We start from the raw sequence: 20,265 nt of genomic DNA, 5'->3' as shown, positions 1-20,265 counted from the left end.
ATGGCAGTCCTAAGGATGCATTGGATACAGAAGCCCCACCATGTATGGAGCACACGTTCCATCAAGTTCATCTGCTGGAATCCAGAAGCCGAAAAGGGCAGTTGCAAGGTAACAGCTGGTCCAGTGGAGGGCAGGCTGCTTCTTGTGGAGTTAGATGTCCTGTGGAGAAAACACATCTTCATGTGAAAAATATGGAGCATTTCACAATTTTAAAAAACACACTGAGGTTTTCTATAATGATGTGAACAAGCGGTGCACATAAAATTGATTTTTCAGCTACAGTATGTAGTTGATTACCTCCATTACACAGGCAGCCGTGGAAAAGAACACCAGTTAACATAAAAATGTGAACAAGGCTTTCGGCAACAGTATTCCTTATTGTTCAATGCAAAAAAATCCTCGAAACTTTGAAATGTTTATATTTTTAGTAAGTTTTGTGTTTCGTAATTGCAAACTGAATTTTAGTGTTATTTTCAATCAAAACTTATCAGTTTCGCTCATCATTATTTGAATGCCATCTCTGTGCAGCTAGCATTCCCCATTTTCTGATGTATTTGTTGTAAGGAATTTGGAAAATAACCCATCATTCCCAAGTATTAACCTTCTTTTCACTTCCAGTGGTCTTATGACATGTCCGGTGTACTGAGCAGTATTATGTTGTTTGCATATTCTGTTTCAGGGGTGGAGGCCCGCAGTGGCTGCAGGTTTTCATTCCAGCCCAATTGTTTAATTCGAAATCCTTGCCAATCTCAGAGTTTATTTAATTGTATGGCTTGTTAGGGTGCAATGTTAGGTTTTTATATCGTAGACTTTTTCCTTTCCAAGGAGATCATTTAAGTGATTTGAGGCCTAAAACAGATCTTTTTCAGTCCGTCACATTTTTCTCGTAAGTGTTTTATTAAACCAAGCAATGCATGATGAATTCATACATGGTGTAAGTGGAAACATGTTAGATGGAGAACTTATTGCTTATTGCTAATCAGGAGCCATTAAAGACACACAGAGTGCAGCTTTTTAAGACTGGAATAAGCAATTAAAGGGAGAGGAACTTTAACAAGCGAGACCACTAAAATGAAGCATCACACTTGAGCAATAAGTGCTTCATCGGCAATAATTGACTTCTCATTAAGAAACTGGGTTGGAACTAAAACCTGCAGCCACTGTGGTCCTCCAGGACCAACATTGGCCACCCCTGTTCTATTTAATATTCATTTTCACTTGTTTATATTAGTTTGTTCATGGGTGTAGATTTCATTGATGTGTGTAGATTTCATGATTGTCACCATTTTGTGTGTATGTTCACTATGATGCTAAGTGGTTGTTAGCCCCATGATTTATATGTCATGTGAAGGGTCATTATGGCAGCCACGGACATTTGCATTAATCAAGGGTCCAGCTTATTATGATGACCTGTGAGTATCAAAAGTTAAAGTGTTAGAGAAACTCTTCTGGTGCAGATTTTTGGCTCTGTTTGGTTTTAATGGCCAGTCTTACATCTTCATGTCTAACAGTCCTGATTGTTTTCAGACTACTCTTCTTGCCTCTTCATTTAAGAGAAATGTTTACACATCTCCTGTGCTTACCTATAAGAATTTTGTCTATTTGGACCATTCCATCAGTCCAAAACAAACATTACAATGAAAAAGAATCACACCGTAGTGTAAGGATTATGATGTGCACATCAAAAACTAGGGCGGCACAGTGGTGCAGTGGTAGCGCTGCTGCCTCGCAGTTAGGAGACCCAGGTTCACTTCCCAGGTCCTCCCTGCGTGGAGTTTGCATGTTCTCCCCGTGTCTGCGTGGGTTTCCTCCGGTTTCCTCCCACAATCCAAAGACATGCAGGTTAGATGGATTGGCGATTCTAAATTGGCCCTAGTGTGTGCTTGGTGTGTTTGTGTGTGTCCTGCGGTGGGTTGGCACCCTGCCCAGGATTGGTTCCTGCTTGGTGCCCTGTGTTGGCTGGGATTGGCTCTGGCAGACCCCCATGACCCTGTATTCGGATTCAGCGGGTTAGAAGATGGATGGACATCAAAAACTACTTGCCATATCATCAAAGGAATACTCCATCTAAAAATATTTTTTTCAGTGGAACCTCTGGTCACAACCATAATTCGTTCCAAAACTCTGGTCACAACCTGATTTGGTCGTGACCCGAAGTAATTTCCCCCATAGGATTGTATGTAAATACAATTAATCCATTCCGGATTGTACGAGCTGTATGTAAATATATTTTTTTTTAAAGATTTTTAAGCAGGCGGCACGGTGGTGCAGTGGTAGCACTGCTGCCTCGCAGTTAGGAGACCCGGGTTCGCTTCCCGGGTCCTCCCTGCGTGGAGTTTGCATGTTCTCCCCATGTCTGTGTGGGTTTCCTCCCACAATCCAAAGACATGCAGGTTAGGTGGATTGGCGATTCTAAATTGGCCCTAGTGTGTGCTTGGTGTGTGGGTGTGTTTGTGTGTGTCCTGCGGTGGGTTGGCACCCTGCCCAGGATTGGTTCCTGCCCTGTGTTGGCTGGGATTGGCTCCAGCAGACCCCTGTGACCCTGTATTCGGATTCAGCGGATTAGAAAATGGATGGATGGATGGATTTTTAAGCACAAAAATAGTTAATTATACCATAGAATGCACAGTTTAATAGTAAACTAAATGTAAAGACATTGAATAACACAGAGAAAACTAACCTTGCAGTGTCTTTAAAAACAAGCCCAGTGCATTCTTTAACTGCTCTCTCTCTCTCTCTCTCTCACACACTATCTCTCTCGCTCATTGCACAGGGAGAGACTGAACACGTGTGGAAATCATCGGCGCGTTCAAACCGGAAGGGAAGGCTTGTTTGTCATCCAAGTGTGTGGTCATGAACAGATGCAAAAGTTTGGCAAACTTTTTGGTCGTAACCCGATTTGTACGTGTTTCGAGACATTCGTGACCCGAGGTTCCACTGTATATATTACTTATTCCTTGCAGTTTCCAGTGGTGGGCAAGAAACATTTGTAATCTCTTGTTATCGGTAAGAAGGGACATAACAAAATTTCTGATAGAACAGAACCCAACAGAGAGCAATGCTGTACAACGGCAAACATTGTGAAAAAACAAAACAGAAAAAAAGAAATCTCCCGTTACTCACATTGCATAATCCACATGTCAGCTACCCAGTTGTATGCTCAGCATGTGCACAATGCATGCTTTTTTGTTAAAATATCGTTAAATATTGACTTCAAAAATCATAAAGAGGAAATGTAAGCATAATGGGAAGGACTTTTTTAATTGAAGACAGAACTTCTGACTAATGAAAAAATCTTTCCCATAATGCTTTTACCTTCTTGTTTATTATTTGTCAATTTTTAACAATATTTTAGCAAAAAAAGCCATGTGTTTTGGCATTTTGAGCCCACGACTGGATAGCTGACATGTGGATTAAGCGACACAAACTAACATGAGATTTTTATTCCTATTTCTCATCAATGTTTGCCATTGTACTGCATTGGTCACTAATGTGTCCCGTTCTATCAGAAAGGTTATTTCCTTTCTCCATGAAAACACAAGATTTAAAATGTATGTATTTTTTATTGATGATTTTTGGGGGAATATTTGTTTAATTTGTGTCTGGTAGCTGTAATGCCGTCTGTTTGGTAGGCACGTGATGTGCATGTTAAGTGGCTCAGAGTGTCCAAGATGGTTGCTCACATTAAGCAAACGACTAATGAGGGGCATCTAAGACAAATTAACTAGGGAAATGTTTAGGTTTGTTTGGTAATTTATTCAAGTTTAGTCATTTTTTTAACATCAAAAAATGGTGCATACCTGTATGTAAATATGAACCTTCGCTATGAATTGGACTCTGCTTATGTTTGCTTATCGGGTGCTCCACCTTGAACATAATTTCACCCCCACAGCGGGTGACCTGACTTAAATATCTCAAGTCTGGTTGTAAACAGCAACTACTGTACATACAGTAACTGATTGTCAGGCCTCGCTTATTCTGTAGTTTGCCTCTTTGGTAACTGCACTCTGAATTCTTCAACATATTGCCAGTGTAAGAAATGTTTACGTTATCTGACTAAAGAGAGCAAATATTGTGTAGTTATGGGTAAAAAAAAAAAAAAATGTGTGTACCCGTGAACCTGACTCTCAGAAGAAACAGCATTGTGTATGTCAGGCTAAAAAGATGGGATGATGAAAAAAGAAACTGAGCACCCACAAAGCCATAAACAGTGAGCTGTGCCAGGGAAAAGCGCTTTTTCACTTTGGAGTGTCGCCCTCCTCTCTTGGCTTCATTTGGCTTTCTTGTCCAGGCTGTCATAGCACAGGTGCCTTAACCATCTGAAGCCCACAAAATGAATCATTTTCTTGCCAGTGTCATTGAATTGTTCTCTTTTATTTATTCATCCATTTATTCCTGGCTGTTGTGCAACTTTATGAGGGTGTATTGTTCTTTGCTTTTCAGAAGGAAAAATATGCTGAATTATAGGATTTATACTGTTTTCAGCTTTTAACCCTGAGCAGAGTTGAAATGCTGGATTTACCATGATAGTGTCTTTATGATTTTAAATGATAACAGTTTCATTGGCTGTCCATTTGTAGGGTCATTTACTTCAGAGCAACAGTAGGAGAGTTTTGGTAGAAGACAGAGAGTTAAATATTTGACTTATTCTGCATGGAGGAATTTTTGGGACAAGCAAATAATAAAAAGTATTGTGAAATGTGAAAATAAATAAATAAATGAAAAGACTATGAATGACATGTGAGCATAAATAAATAAATGTGCCATGAAATATATATTTCCTTATGTATTTATTTATTTACTAGCTATGCTACCTGTCTAAGATGGGTTGAAATCTAAGTAATCCACGTAGACGTCGGCATGAAAATTAGCAGTGCACTATGCAATGCCTGTGTCTCTGTTGTGTGCCATTTGGTACTGGATTCTTAAAAACAGAGTGAATGTGTCTGATGCTCCATCTGTTGGAATGACATGACAAATGCAATGTATTTTATTGCTAAAAAAAAAGTTTGTGGTGCATCAACTGTGGGAATGACAGAGAAAAAGCAACCATACGGGGACACAGGCAGACTAACAGACGCTTGTCCTTTCTTTAAGGTGGATCTCTGCAACATGAAATATGGCTTGAAATGAAAACTGTCCTTTTTACCTGTTGAAGTTGAGAGGGTGGGTCCTCACAAGTACTGTTTTGTGATTGGTGAATCACCAGTAAAGGGGACGCTCACAGTCACAACTCTGTACTTGCCTGTGAGCCACAGGGTGCCCAAAGCCAGCAAAGTGCCTGCTTAGGGTTATGACTGTGTGAGCCCAACAAGAAAACATTGGCCAGAATGACTTCACAAAGCTGATACTTAAATTCTAGAAGCTCTGAACACATCATCCAATCAGGAGGCCATATCTGACGCGTGGTGTCTGCCTGTTAAAATTTTCTTAGTTTAAATGACAAAAAAGCAGAGGTTGTGTGTTTTGGACCTTTTGATCTTACTTTTCTTATAGAAATTAGTCTTGGTCCCTTCAAAACCTACTGTAAACCCTTAGCAGAAAATCTTGGTCTGATTTTTGATATTCCTTCAAATTTGATAAACAAATGAACTCTGTTGTTAAAGTATGTTTCTATCATCTCAGGGTATTGGCTAAGGTCACGCCCTTTCTTTCTGTACTGTACATGATCTTGAAACACTAATTGATGCATTTGCTTCTTCTCGGCTTGACTATTGCAACTTATTATAAACTGCAGTTAATCAGTCATCCTTTGCTCATCTTCAGCTAGTCCAGAACACTGCTGTCAGGCTTCTAACAGGCACATGAAAACAGAATTACATCATACCAGTCTTAGCTTCTCTTCACTGGCTTCCTGTTCACTACAGGATCGAGTTTAAAATTTGACTGTTTGTTTTGAAGTCCCTGAATGGTTTAGCCCCCTTTTATCTAACTGACCTCTTTCACCCATACTCTCCTTCACGATCACTGAGGTCCTCTGACCAGAGGTTATGGGTTGTGACAAGTTACTAGACTAAAGCTTAGAGAAGACTGTGCTTTTGCAATGGCTGCCCCTATGCTTTATGCTTTGGAATAGTCAACCTTATTATAGAAGGTCAGCACCAACTTTGGTCACTTTAAAATCTGTGTGCCTTAGCTTTTTGAACTTGCATGTTAGTATTTATTTTTTTGGTTTATTTTTTATTGTGTATTTATATACTGTTTGTGCTGTGTTGGTGTATTTATGGAAGCTGTACAGAACATTAGTTAACTTCAGTTGATTTTAAATGTGCTCCCTAAAGAAAATTGACTTGACTATAAATGTAGCACATGATGGCCAAATATCTATGGTGCTCTGCTGACAATTCACCAATGAAAGAAACCGTGCCTGCTAAAGCCCTCCCTCTCAACTTGACATGGCAGTTTTCATTTCAACACAAATTTCATGCTGTTTGTGGTGTCACTGACATATGTAAATGAAAAAATAAATAAATGCAGAAAGATAAAAGTAAGAAAAACACATTTCATTCTTTATGCTCACCTATCATTGTGTTTTTATTTATGCATTTATTTGAGAATATGATCTTCTAATATGTTCTTTTACAGCTTTTTCACTGTGACTGAAAAGTGTTTCAGCCCCACAGGAAGGAAACAAAAGTGGGTTATTCTAGCAGAACATTTTCATCCCATCTCAGTCCAGTTGAGGGATGTGGGAGGTAAGTGCCAGTCCTGGAAGCATCAGATGCAAAGCAGGAACCAGTGCTGTATAGAAGTCTGGGGGGGGTGTCTTAGGAAACCCTCTGCAGACATTCCACAAGGATACCCACCAGGTGCTGGATTTGAACCCAGGAAACTAAAGGTGTGAGCCTGAGGCGCTAACCACTGTGCCATCATACTGCCTGGTGTTCTGACAGGAGCTACAATTCACACCATAAGGTTTTTCTTTAGTAAAAGTATTACTGATTTTGTTAAACCTGTGAGTTTAGCTTTATGTATGGTTTATCTTCTTAGGAATAAAAGTGTGAAATGAAGAATCCATTCTTTTGGTTTCAGAAAGTAAAACATGTGCAAACTTCACCATGATATATGGAGTGATTTATCAAAAGGGTGAGGCCGATTGTGCTGTACCCCCTTAGAAAACTCACCCTCTGAGCAAAAAGAAGATGAGCACAAAATCCAGATTGTCAGTCAGTCAGTCAGTCATCGTCCAACCCGCTATATCCTAACACACGGTCACAGGGGTCTGCTGGAGACAATCCCAGCCAGCACAGGGTGCAAGGCAGGAACAAACCCGGGCAGGGCGCCAGCCCACCACATGGCACACACACACACACACCAAGCACACACTAGGGACAATTTAGGATCGCCAATGCACCTAACCTGCATGTCTTTGGACTGTGGGAGGAAACCGGAGCAGACACGGGGAGAACATGCAAACTCCACGCAGGGAGGACCCGGGAAGTGAACCCAGGTCTCCTTACCCTCTGTGCTGCCCGCTGATGATTGTACTTTTGGAAATTGCCTCCCAGGAAAATCACATGGTCAGATTTAAATGGCCGCTCGTAAACACTCGTCCGCCTTTTGATTTTTCCTGGCAGTTTTTTCCCCGCATCAGCCCCCATTTTAAGTAAGCTCCTCATCTTTTTATCTTTTTGCTATGCTAATTTTCTAAACGACATCTTGTAGACATTTGTCCCTGCATGGATTTTGTCACTGGGTCTTCTTCACATTTATGCCTTGCATGTTTCACTAAAAATGGGAATATGAATATACACGTGTGCTCACTGTTTTTACGGATTGTCACCAGCATCCCTGGCTCTTCTTCCTTTAACTGCTGTAGCATATTCTGAAGCCTTTCACTCCTGGCTGTCAGCAGTTTAGTGAGGAGTTGTCCTGTCCCTGGGTTTTGTGGCCATAAGTCAATTGAAAGAAAAAAAAACAAACATTTTTGAAAATGGTCTTTGAGGTTTTGCGAGAGCCTCTGTAAAAGCTTTAAGTTCTAATTATAAATGGCGTAAAATCCAGGTACTGGTTAACAGGTACAGGGAGTCAAAATGAGTTCTACATTTTAAAACACTTGTTTGTGTTCACATTTTCAAGATGTTTGCAATTTCTTAATAGTGCAGTTTTCTACTAAAAGCAAGGTCCCTGTTTTTACGGACAAGTGCACCCGTGTGGAAAGGGAACAGCAATGTAGTACTGGGGCGTTAAGCAGAGGGCAGCAGCAGCACCCCCTGTCTGCAGCCTTTGTGCAAATGGTGAATATCTGTCTTTACTGTGCAATATGTCGATGTAATGTTGCAATAAGCACTCCAGGAACACCAACCAGTGCTGATGTTGGACAGAAAAAAAAAATGAATAAAAAAGAAATGTGGCCATGGGAACTTTGTGTTTTTCTTTCAATTTTGTTTCCTTTCATATGTGCAGATTTCATTTGGATATTTTGAGTTATTGTTGATGGAACTTCTGCTTGTCTGCTTTAATACTCCAGGAGTGACTTTACAGTATTGTAATGTATATGTTATGTCTAAACCAGGGGTCTCCAACACGTCGCTTGCGAGCTTCCGGTAGCTCACAACCCCTTTCCAAGTAGCTCGCCAAAGGGTAGGAATCGTACATAAATTTGAAAACTTACATCCATCCATCCATCCATTTTCTAACCCGCTGAATCCGAATACAGGGTCACGGGGGTCCGCTGGAGCCAATCCCAGCCAACACAGGGCACAAGGCAGGAACCAATCCTGGGCAGGGTGCCAACCCACCGCAGGACACACACAAACACACCCACACACCAAGCACACACTAGGGCCAATTTAGAATTGCCAAACCACCTAACCGGCATGTCTTTGGATTGTGAGAGGAAACCGGAGTGCCCGGAGGAAACCCACGCAGACACGGGGAGAACATGCAAACTCCAATTTGAAAACTTGATTAGTCAAATTAGGGGTGGGCGATCTTTCCAAAAAATCATATCACGATCCACAATCTGAATTTTCAATGTGGCATACACTTAAGAGAATATCTGGACTCAAACTCATCAAGACCAAAGTAATACTTTATTTTAAATATCAAACAAAGTTGAATTCAATTGTTCTCTCGTTTACTGGCTAAGCAGAATTAAGGAACACGACCCAAATCTGGCAAGTGAGTGAGGAAGGCCCCTCCATTCAGCCCACTGCGTGTTCCTCAGATTCGCATAAATAAATCGGTACCGCAAGTGAATTATGATACACAGCGAAATGAGAGAAGTTGCAAAATCTACCGGAATGTTCAAGTAAATTATAGAAAAAAACCTAATCTAAATCTGTTAAGTAGTTCTCTCGTGAAAATCGTACAGACAGCCATTGGATTTTATATATTATATATTAGTAAACCTTCAAAATAATGTGCAGTTAAAGTCTCAACAGCATTATCAGCATTTGTGGAGCTTATTGGAGCCAGATAGCTATAAGAATCTTCATCAAGCAGCTCTGAAAATGTCTGCTTTGTTCGGGTCTACATACCTCTGTGAGTCTGACATGAATGTCATGAAGTCAAAGTTCAGAACAAGACTGACAGATGAACATTTAAATGACTCCATAAGAGTGACCCTAAGTGGCTACACTCCACCATACACCTCTCTTGTTGACTCCATGCAGTGCCAGTTATCTGACTAACTAAAAAACACATCACACATGCAACTGGACATGTGAATACTCTTGTGAAGTGAAATAGTGATGTAACAAAATGACAAATGAATAAGGAATATCTGTGTATTTGTAATTGCATTGTTTTGTTTTGACAGCGTTCATGTTTTAATTCAATAGTGTGTGAGATACACTAGAAAATGCATACAGACATACAAAATGCACTTGCAGGTGAATTAAATATTTTTTGTGATGTTTTAATGCATAATGTGATTGTATAAACCAATAACAAGCCTGTATCCTTTGGCATGGTTGTTAGCTTTAAAGAGAAGTGACAGCATAGTCTCTGACTGAATAGACAGGGGTGTACCTAAAATATGAGTACCTCGGCCATATGTCAAAAATATCCTGTAACCACTATGGTAGGGCTTCTCAAGGTCAGCCCCAATGGCTACAGGTTTAGGAGCTGCTCAGTTTCACAATCAGTAACTTTATTTAGCTGGTCTTTTTCTACTTCTTCATTTTTTCTGCATTTAAAAAAATCACAATAGTGTTTGATTTACATTGTTAAGACATCTAGAAATGTTAGTATTTCTGCAGTCTCTTTTAAAGCTTACATAACTGTCATTTGTGGTGTTCCTATTAACTTATTTTTTGCTGTGGATTTGCTCCCTTACCTGTACCCTAACATAGTGCCATTTTACAAGGAGCAGAATAGACACAGTGGCAAACGGCACCGAATAAAAGGCCACACTTACTTCTGTGTCAGACTCAATGGCAGGGTCATTAGTAAGTAATGGCTTATTTGGAAAAATGGAATGAAATCATAATGTGATGATGGATATCTTTAAATCCAGAATAAAAATACTACATTATCCCACTGCAATATATTTGAATGCTTGCTAAATGCCATTTAAAATTTAGGAAACCTAGTTCTGTCATTTTTAGATTGACACTAAAAGATAGAATTTGGGTTAATAACAGCTTGCTTAATTACAACAGGAGTTCAGTTAAATGCAGAATGACAGGGGACAATGAAAACTTCTTCTTTCTGTACTGGCCGTACACACTAAATGAGATGTAGTCCCCACCAAATTAGGCAAACTCTAATATTTCTCTGTCTCTGGTTATGATATGGCCAGCCACAGAAGCAGTTTCACTTCTCCAGCCCACCCTGGCCAAGTCCTCATTCATTCTTTCATTCATTTTCCACTTGCCAACTCATACTGTGGGATCCCAAGGCCTTCCAGGCCATCTGAGTGATATAATCCTCCTTTCTTCCACAGGATCTCCTCTCGGCAGGTTGTGCCATAAAACCTCCACAGGGAGGTGCCCAGGAGGCATCTGTATCAGATGCCTGAACCACCTAAATTGACTTTTCTCAATGTGGAGGGTCAGCAGCTCTACTCCAAACTTCTCCCAGATGTCTATCTCTAAGAGAGAGCTTAGCCACACTCCGGGTTTTGGCCGCTTGAACCCGCAATCTAATTTTTTCAGTAATTACCCAAAGCTCATGGCCACAGATGAGGGTAGGGCCGTATATTGACTAGCAAATCGAGAGCTTTCTCTTCTGAATCAGCTTGTTCTTCATCTCTACAGATCAGTTCACGTGTTATTTAAAATCATTCTCTGGGATGGGACCTTAACGCCAGTTCATGTTAGGTTTGTCATCTAAGCCCATTGGCTTCTGGTTAGGGTAGCCAAATGCTGAGACTGGGGACATCAAACTGGGATGGTACAATACATTAGGTCGGAGTGTTATGTACAGTTTTGGTCACCACGCTACAAAAAAAATCATAGCAGTCAGGAGCTGCCAGGAACATTCCAGGACTTAAGGACATGTCCTACTCTGTCAGACAATGAATCCTTCTTTGTCTCAAGCAAAAGACACTGCAGGAGGACCTAATCCAAGCCTGCAAAATCTTCAGAAGCATCGATAAAGTGGATCCAGCTGAATCGCAAATCACATACTCAAGGACACCAGTGGAGAAGAGTGCAGTTAGGATTGCCACCAGGAAGCACTTCTTTACTCCAAGAATTGTGGGAATCTGAAATGAACTACTGAGACATGTAATTGGAGCAGAAACCTTGGCAATCTTTAAGAAGTACCTGGGACAGCTTTGCTATTAACTGAACAAATGAGCTTGATGGACTGAATGGTCTCCTCTCCTTTGTCAGATTTCTAATGTTGTTCTATTTTAACAGTAAATTCAGTGCTGAAAAAGTCAGACTTGGAATCATTTTCACCTGTTGTTTCCGTCTGCTGCTTTGTCTCTGGCTCTCCTCTACATTGTGGTTTATGTGCATTTAGAGGCGACTAAAAGGGGTTTGTCCAACACGTCTCTAATTCTTTATTTCACTGTAATCCAACATTTTTACAGATTCTCAGCACCTGAATGCCCTCACAGCAGTCATTACAGAAGTGACATTTTTATACGAAGTATAGGGAAAGTATTGTAATCATCCAAATTTTCGATGTCAAGATTTTGATGAATCTCAATGTTTTAGACCTACCTGACTTTCTTGTATATGAAGTATGGGGAAAGTATTGGAATCCTCCAAAAATTCCATTTCAAGTGTGGTATATGGCCGGCAGGTTATCCCGGCCAATACCCCCAGGCCGCCAGATGGAGCCCTCCCTGAAACATAGAGGTGCCCCAAATTCCAGCAGGTCCTCATGGACCTTGGAGTTTAAATGCACAGCCCTGCTAGATACCATGGGGGCCGCTAGGGGACGCTGCAGGGAGGCTCAGAGATTTATATCGTCCGTATAGCCCAGAAGTATTTTGCAGTCAGGGGGACAGAAGAGAAAACCTACTTCCGGGCTAAGGAGACGAAGGAATTTTCATCTGACCTGGAAGTGCTGGGAAATCACATGAACTGAGGGAAGGAAGCACTTCCAGGTCAAGAACTATAAAAGGACCATGGGAAACCCCAGCAGATTGAGCTGGGAGGAAGGGTGACTGAGCTGCTGAGTGGATTGGAGGATTGTTAATATTGAGAATTGTATTGATTTATTGAGGATTGTGGAGGTAGAGGTGCCTTCTGCACATTATTATTATAATAAAGTCATTATTTGGACTTTTATCTGGTGTCTGACGTCTGATCTGAGGGTTCAAGGGGATGACAGCGCCCCCTATCTGTCACAAAAGATTTTGAAGCATCTCAACGTTTTAGACCTCCCTAAGTCCGAAAATGCCATTTTTGGAATTATGTCCGTGTGTCTGTCTATGTGTGTATATGTAAACACGATAACTTGAGTAAGCTCTCATTTGGGTCAAACAAATTTTGCATACAAGTATTAGGTACAAAACATAGATTTCTATCAACTTTTGGGCTATTTCTATTAACCAGAAGTGATACTTAACTTTTATTTTTTTTAGAAAATTTAAAATTATTAAACATAACAGATACCTCTAATACAAAATGTTTTCAGGGTCTCATCATATGCATGCCCTGTAATACAAAAGAGGTTTACATTTAATATTAAAATAATAATGTTGACTAACAATTGAAACACTATAAGAAGCCAAAAGAATAAAACCCTCACCTCATAGCAGCCATTACAGAACTGAGAGGGCACCGAGACGCATGTGCGCCTTTAAATAAATAAATAAATAAATGCTATAGAATGACTGCAATTGGAAGCTGTTTAACCTACACCAATGCAGCTCCTGCGATACTTCTTCACATCAGTGGCACGCTGCTGAATAAGACAGGTTTAATAATGGATGCACTGAGTGATTTTTCATTACATCATCTAAACCTCGTTCAGATTTCTTACATATCACCCCACTTTTATTGATAAATAAATAAAGATCTGGCAGGTTCCTTTAAGCTCTAATGTGAAAAGGAAATTTTGTTTTAAAAAAAATGTTCATTGGGCAGCATGGCACATGGCTGCTTCACAGTTCCAGAATTCGGGCTTTGAATCCTGTGCCCAGCTGCTGTCTTTGTGGAGAGGTCATGTTCTCTCCTTGTCTGCTTGACTTTTCCTCCAAGCACTCCTGTATTCCTCTGACATCCCCAAAGACATACAGGTAACGTTCACTGGCCCTGTTGAAAGACAATTTGACCAATGAGAGGAGATCATTCAGTCCATCAAGCCCATTTCTGACCCAGTATCTCATCCAGCTTCTTCTTAAAGGCTGTCAAAGTTTCTACTTCAGCTACATGACTTGGTAGTTTGTTCCAGAGTCTCACAACTCTTTTAATAAAGAAGTGCTTCCTGGCTTGTTTGGGTGCATGCGTTAGTGGGTCCTTCAATAGACTGGCAGCATATCCAAGCTTTCGGCTGTCTCCTGCCATATTACTAGTGCTGCTGGGATAGATTCCAGCCCCTCGTAACCTTGACAAACACTCTTACCAAATCGTACATTGGCACGATTATCAGCTTCTATTTACTGTAGTTGCCTTGTAAGGCCATTTGAGACAGTTGTGTTAGATGCTGTATAAAGAATTTTACAATATTGACACATTATGCAGAACTCACAGGTACGTGGACATCCCATCATTTATGTTTCTACATGTAGTTTTTCATGCTTTACCAGTCTGTTGCTATGCAACCATTCTGCTTAATTATTGACCCTTACGCATCTCTGTCTACTGTAAAAGTCGAAATAAATAAGCATATGATTTGTTTGAAAAGTACTAGGGGGCTTTGCCCCTGCTCGCTTCACTCACCAACCCCCCGCCCACGGCCTGTGCTATGCACCAGCCACTTCGCATCTCTGCCACTCACGTTGTGAAGACAAGGAGACGCGGTCATTCCTCTGAAACCCTTTTTTACCTCCTCTTGGCTCAATCAGCTGCTGGCTTGTTTGTTTGAATTGTCTGAATAACGTTTCTGTTTCTAAAATCTCTTGTGTATTTGTGCAACTCTGTGTCCCAAGCGTGACAGCGTATGTGAATTTCACTTTTACCAAACAACACATCCTTTCATTGGGAAGAAACACTACTTTTTCCTGATGGCAACACGAATTAGACGATCTACAAGTCTCTGACTTAAAGTTTAAATCCAAACAATAGATTCAATCTCTTTTCTCTGTTCCATTATTTCACCGAGTAATAATTTCCGTTTGTTTGAGCTAATGCGATGTTTAGTATCATTTTATTGAGTCTTTTGAATTTTAGTACTTTCATTATTTTTGACCTGCTCTGTATGTGTATCGTGCCAACGTTTTTTGAATTCTTTACGACGTTCTACTTTGTCATATACCCTTTGTCTTTTATTTCCAGCTCCGGGCATCGTTAAATCTCTTGACACAACGTCTCATATCACAGGATGCGAAAGTATCACTCTGAGAAAGTCATGTCTCATCTCTCTTCCCAAGATTTTTTTTATTATAATGGAGAGATTTAAAGTGGTTTTGGGTAGGGTGCCACCTTGCAGAATCCACCATCCTGGATGTGAATCCTGTGCCTGGTCCTTTCCTGTGTGGGGCTTCCTCTCACATACCCAAAATGTGCCAGTGAGTTTGACTGTCAATCCCAAATTGGCACTCTGTCCAAGGCTGGGCCCTGCCTTGCTGCTGATGCTGATAGGATAGGCTCACCCCTTCATAAGTCTAACTCGATTAAGTGGGCTTAAGAATGTAATGATGTTGATAGCTCCACAGTAAGCAGAGTGAGACTTGAGCTTTTGCTAATGGCTTCTGGCATGAGCAATCATTTATTTGCAGCTATTTAAAGCAAATGTATGAGTTTAGAAAATGTAAAGATGCAATTATCTTTATACTTATTTTAAAGAATGTAATTTATGTGATTGTTGAAGCCCTGCATCAGTGCCTAAATAAAATTCAAAAGAGAGACCAGAAGAGGGCAGCATAAAGTAACTTTCTGGGCCACATTTATTAAAAGGTAATTGAATGCTTCGCAGCCACTAATGAAGGCTATTGGCAAAAACATCCAGTGTTGCATTTTAAAACAGTCTAAATTAGAGGATTAGAAAAAAAAAAATCAAACTTGTTATTATAAAATATAAGGAAAGCTAGATCATCAAAGTATCCTGCAATTATAGAGGATGACACTGACCTGGGCAATATCTGCTTTTGAGTGCTTGATCATGGATCTCTTTGGTTAATCTTCACCCGTGTACATTCCACGCTTCAGTAAAGTAATTAATTTCCTTTCTACAGGGCATCTGGGGCTCCTAGCATTACAAGAGCGCTTACAGTGATAAATAAATCACTGCCAGATGCTGCCACTGCGTGGGCTGGCTGTCGCATTGCTAAACCACTCTTATTACATTTCACCGTGCTGTCATTTGTTTTAGGGAGTCGTTCGCACTGTAAACCTTAATTTATGCTGGTATATAAACAGATGACGAGGCAAAAAAAGAGCAGGAGTACAATGGAAACACAAAAGGCCTCTGAAGTCAATTTGTTTGTATTTATTGTCTTAGCTCACATAGGTGTTTTGTTATGCAAGAGATGACACGGAGATTGTCATTCCAATCTCTCCCTCTCACTGAGTCTTTGACTGTTACATTTGCCATATTCATTACTGTACTCCTTTATAGGAGCAGAAAATTGATCCAATCTCGCTTTCTTGTACGCACTCTGTGTTTTCATAACCCACAGTTCATCTCGCTCAATGTTTTTTTCACATGGGAAGTATTGACATAAGCCCCTATTTCACGATGAAGAAATTATTTTCTCCTGTATCAATTTTAATAAAGTGGTAAGGAGGTGAATAAACACTGTAGGGATTAGGTGTTCACTTTTTAAGTCTTAGGAAAATATTATATGGATCATTATCCAAGACTATGTCTTGCAGCGAAAAAAAAAGCCTGCTAATAAAATCACTGATGTTGTACTAGATGACTCTGGCCAAAGAGGGAGGCCTTAAGGTCTGCTGTTGCTGGAGAGTGACCACTGTGATGCCTCGTATCCCACCACATACCTTGCAACGATTTAACCAGGGGGCATCTAGTAGTCATACCGAGGATAAGCCAGCGTGAGTAAGAGGGACTTAAGATGATACAAAAATAGACAGGGGCGCTTTCAAAAACAGATCTAAAATAATTAAGTGTTAAAAGTTGAAGTTCAATCAATGAAGTGAAAAATCACCCTAGAAAGTCCATCAAAATGAAAGTTGATTTTTGTGGATTAAACTGATGAAATAAAGAATCCAAATACAGTATAGATAAAAACACAGTGACTAATCATTTTCCTTAACCCTTGTCCAGGCTGCTCAACAACAACAACAACAACAACATTTATTTATATAGCACATTTTCATACAAATGGTGTAGCTCAAAGAGCTTTACAAGATGAAGAAAGAAAAGTTTCTAAAACAAAAATAAGTTTAGCAATACTAAGTAAAAATAAATAAAATAAGGCCTGGAGGACAGAAAAAAATCCAGATGAACTGGAGAGAAAAAAAAAAACAAAATCTGCAGGGGTTCCGAGGCCACGAAACCACCCAACCCCTACTGGGCATTCTACCTAACATTAATGATCTCAAACAGTCCTTATGGTTGTCAATCTTCACGTGAAGGAATTTGATGATGATGGTCATGTGGATATCTAGCCTTCAACCCCTCAACGTAGGGACTGCATGGTGCTTTGATCGGATGGTGGTGGCACCACCACAGAAAAACTGGAAAAAGAACAGTAGAGAAAAGTAGTGGTTGGTATGGATTGTGGAGCAATGAAAAAATGATTATTCAATGCATATACTCTATAGTTTATCAGGGCTACCCTAAAATGTAGCTTTGAGAAAGCCAAATTAAAATAGTCGGTGTTTAGGAATTTTTTAAAGTGCTCCACTGTATTAGTCTGGAGAAGTTCTATCGGTAAGTTATTCCAGATTTTACATGCATAACAGCAGAAGGCTGCGTCACCACTTCTTTTAAGTTTAGCTCTTGGAAATATTACCAGACACTCATTTGAAGATCTAAGGTTACGATTTGGAATGTAAGGTCAAAGGCATTCTGAAATATAGGATGGAGTAAGATTATTTAAGGCTTTGTAAACCATAAGCAGGATTTTAAAATCAGTTCTAAATGGCACATGTTACCAGTGTAGTGACATCAGAACTGGAGAGATGTGCTCGGATTTTCTTTTCCTACAGTAGTTAAGATTTTGGCAGCAGCATTCTGCATTAACTGTAATTAATTGATGTCTTTCTTATGGGCAGCCCTGAGAGGAGTGCGTTACAGTAATCTAGTCGACTGAAAACAAAAGCATGAATTAATTTTTCAGCATCTTGAAAAGTTATAAGGAATCCATCTTTTGCTATATTCCTTAACTGAAATAATGCTGTCCTGGTAATCAGATTAATATGTGATTTAAAATTCAGGTCAGAGTCAATAGTTACTCCTAAATTCTTTACCTCCGTCTTGACTTTTAATGCCAATGCATCAAGTTTATTTCTAATAACCTCATTATATGCATTATTGCCAATTATTAAAATTTCTGTTTTCTCTTAATTTAGTTTGAGGAAATTACTACTCATCCATTCAGAAACATAAGTAAGACATTGTATCAGTGAATCAAGAGAGTCGTGGTCATCAGGTGCTATTGATAAATATAGACTCAAACCAATTTAAAAAGTTGCCAGAGAGGCACCCACTGACTAAAGCGATTTCTAAGAATGTTGTGATCAATGGTATCAAATGCGGCACTCAGATCTAAGAGGATGAGAACAGATACGCTGTGTCTGTCTGCATTTACCCGCAAGTCATTTACTACTTTAACAAGTGCAGTTTCTGTACTGTGATTTGTACTAAAACCTGACTGAAACTTATCAAGAATAGCATGTTTATTCAAGTGATCATTTAGCTGTGTAATGACTGCCTTTTTTCGGATTTTATTTAAGAAAGGCAGATTAGAAATGGGTCTAAAATTGTCAAAAACAGTGTAGTTCAGATTATTTTTCTTGAGTAGGGGTTTAACAACAGCAGTATTAAGACAGTCTTGGAAGACCCCCGTATCTAATGATGAATTTACTATGTCAAGAACACTCTCAATTAGCACATTGGATGCTTCTTTGAAAAAGCTTGATATTATTGGGTCAAGGATGCAGGTGGAGGGTTTCAGTTGAGAAATTATTCTATACAGATTGGGTAAATCGATCCTGGTGAAAGAATTTAATTCAGTTAAAATTGAATACCAGGATTTAATAGGATCAGCTTCTGGGGGGATGTACTATATTGTTAGTTTAGACTTAGGACTTTCTAAGTAGAAAACAAAAACAAACATGACAACAACTCCCAGTGACTTTCCCTTCACTCTCTTTATGCTGTTCCAGGGAACGAAGGACTTCTTCCAAAAGAAAAATAACTCAAATAAAATGAACATCCAGCTCTCCACATTATCTCCTATTATCTGTGCTCTAGGGGGTAAACAAGAGTGAGTTCACCCATTACATTTTAATGTGGCTCAGGAGTACTGTAGTGCACCTTCCACTAAGATGGACTCAATGTGGACAATGTAGGCAATCTCTGATGACCATCTTCCCATTTTTGTCCACTCCCTTGATCCCTTCCTCCATTCCCAATTACCTAGTGCCTCTAGGTCCTCTATGTTCCATTACCTAGAGGCAAGCCAATAAATTCCTGCCCATGCATGAACAGCCACTCCAACTCTGACTACTCTTCAGTAAGTAATTCCATTCACTGGGTTCATTTTCATACTTTTACTCTTTCTTGCAGCTCAGTACCTCTCACCAGGGTGCCTCTTCATGTCTTCGTCCAGATGAGGTGTAGCGCCCCATCACTCACCCTTTTTCTTTGCAAATGTGTGAACCTGCACAGCTGTCTTGCTGTTTCCTCTCTCATCAACATCTCCTTCTAACATTCAAGGTAAGTTCCCCTATGTAACTAATTAAACCAAAAATAACATCTATAAATAGTTAACACGCACAAAATCATCAACATAGAGTAACTCAGCGCAATCCCCCCTGGCTGGTTATCCTAGATGAGGGTGTCTGATGTTGAAAGACTCAAAGCACTCATAGATCTCCTGCTTATATCACTTATGATGTGTCCCAGTGCATCTGTATTGAATATGTAATCATACCCACGTTGAAGTATTTTTCAAAAGCTGACTTTTATGAGCAAACAGGTCTTACTTTTATGTTACAGCCAGGGTTTGTTTTCCTATGAAATTTTGCATATAAGTTCATATATATTTTGTATGTCTTTATTTGTTACTTATAATACTAATGTCTGTTATTGATAGGAACAGCAAGAAGAATAGTCCCTCCCTCTCTCTAATACCAACTGATGAAGAAGTATCTCTCTGTCACACCATTGTCATGAGGAACACAATTCAGCTTCCATATTGGGACAGGCATGCAGCCTGTTCTGAAGAAAGCTGACCAAAACTGAGGACTTAACTAGAGACATTTAAAGTAACTACAAGTTTGTGTGCCGCCTGAAACTACACATCAGCATTTATCATGTTGTATGGTTGCAAATATTCACTTTTACTTTGCATATTGTTATTATTTATGAATATTATCAATAATACATTATTTAAAGTGTAACTTAACTCCTGCTCGTCTTTTACTACACCTAATTGCCTGAGGTTATAAATGTAGAAGGGAAGGTGGGGAGATGTTATATCGTACAATACCTTATAAACAGTGGTAAGTCTGTGAGATTTGAGGCATTCTGACAAAGGCTACACATTAATAATACAAAAGCGGAAAG

At 39.7% G+C, this 20,265-nt stretch overlaps 1 long non-coding RNA gene across 1 annotated transcript; it reads left to right on the top strand.

The window, feature by feature from the left end:
- Positions 1-6,483: 6,483 nt before the first annotated feature.
- Positions 6,484-19,975, top strand: LOC120537221. Its single transcript, XR_005635285.1, has 3 exons — positions 6,484-6,695; positions 19,264-19,413; positions 19,793-19,975. It is a non-coding gene; the product is annotated as an uncharacterized LOC120537221 (long non-coding RNA).
- The last annotated feature ends 290 nt before the right edge of the window (positions 19,976-20,265 follow it).

The sequence above is a fragment of the Polypterus senegalus genome, chromosome 10 (genome assembly GCF_016835505.1).
Source record: "Polypterus senegalus isolate Bchr_013 chromosome 10, ASM1683550v1, whole genome shotgun sequence".
In the NCBI taxonomy this organism is placed as follows: Eukaryota; Metazoa; Chordata; class Cladistia; order Polypteriformes; family Polypteridae; genus Polypterus; species Polypterus senegalus.
The sequence above is the reverse complement of the archived record's forward strand: the minus strand, read 5'-3'. Positions and strand labels throughout refer to the sequence as shown.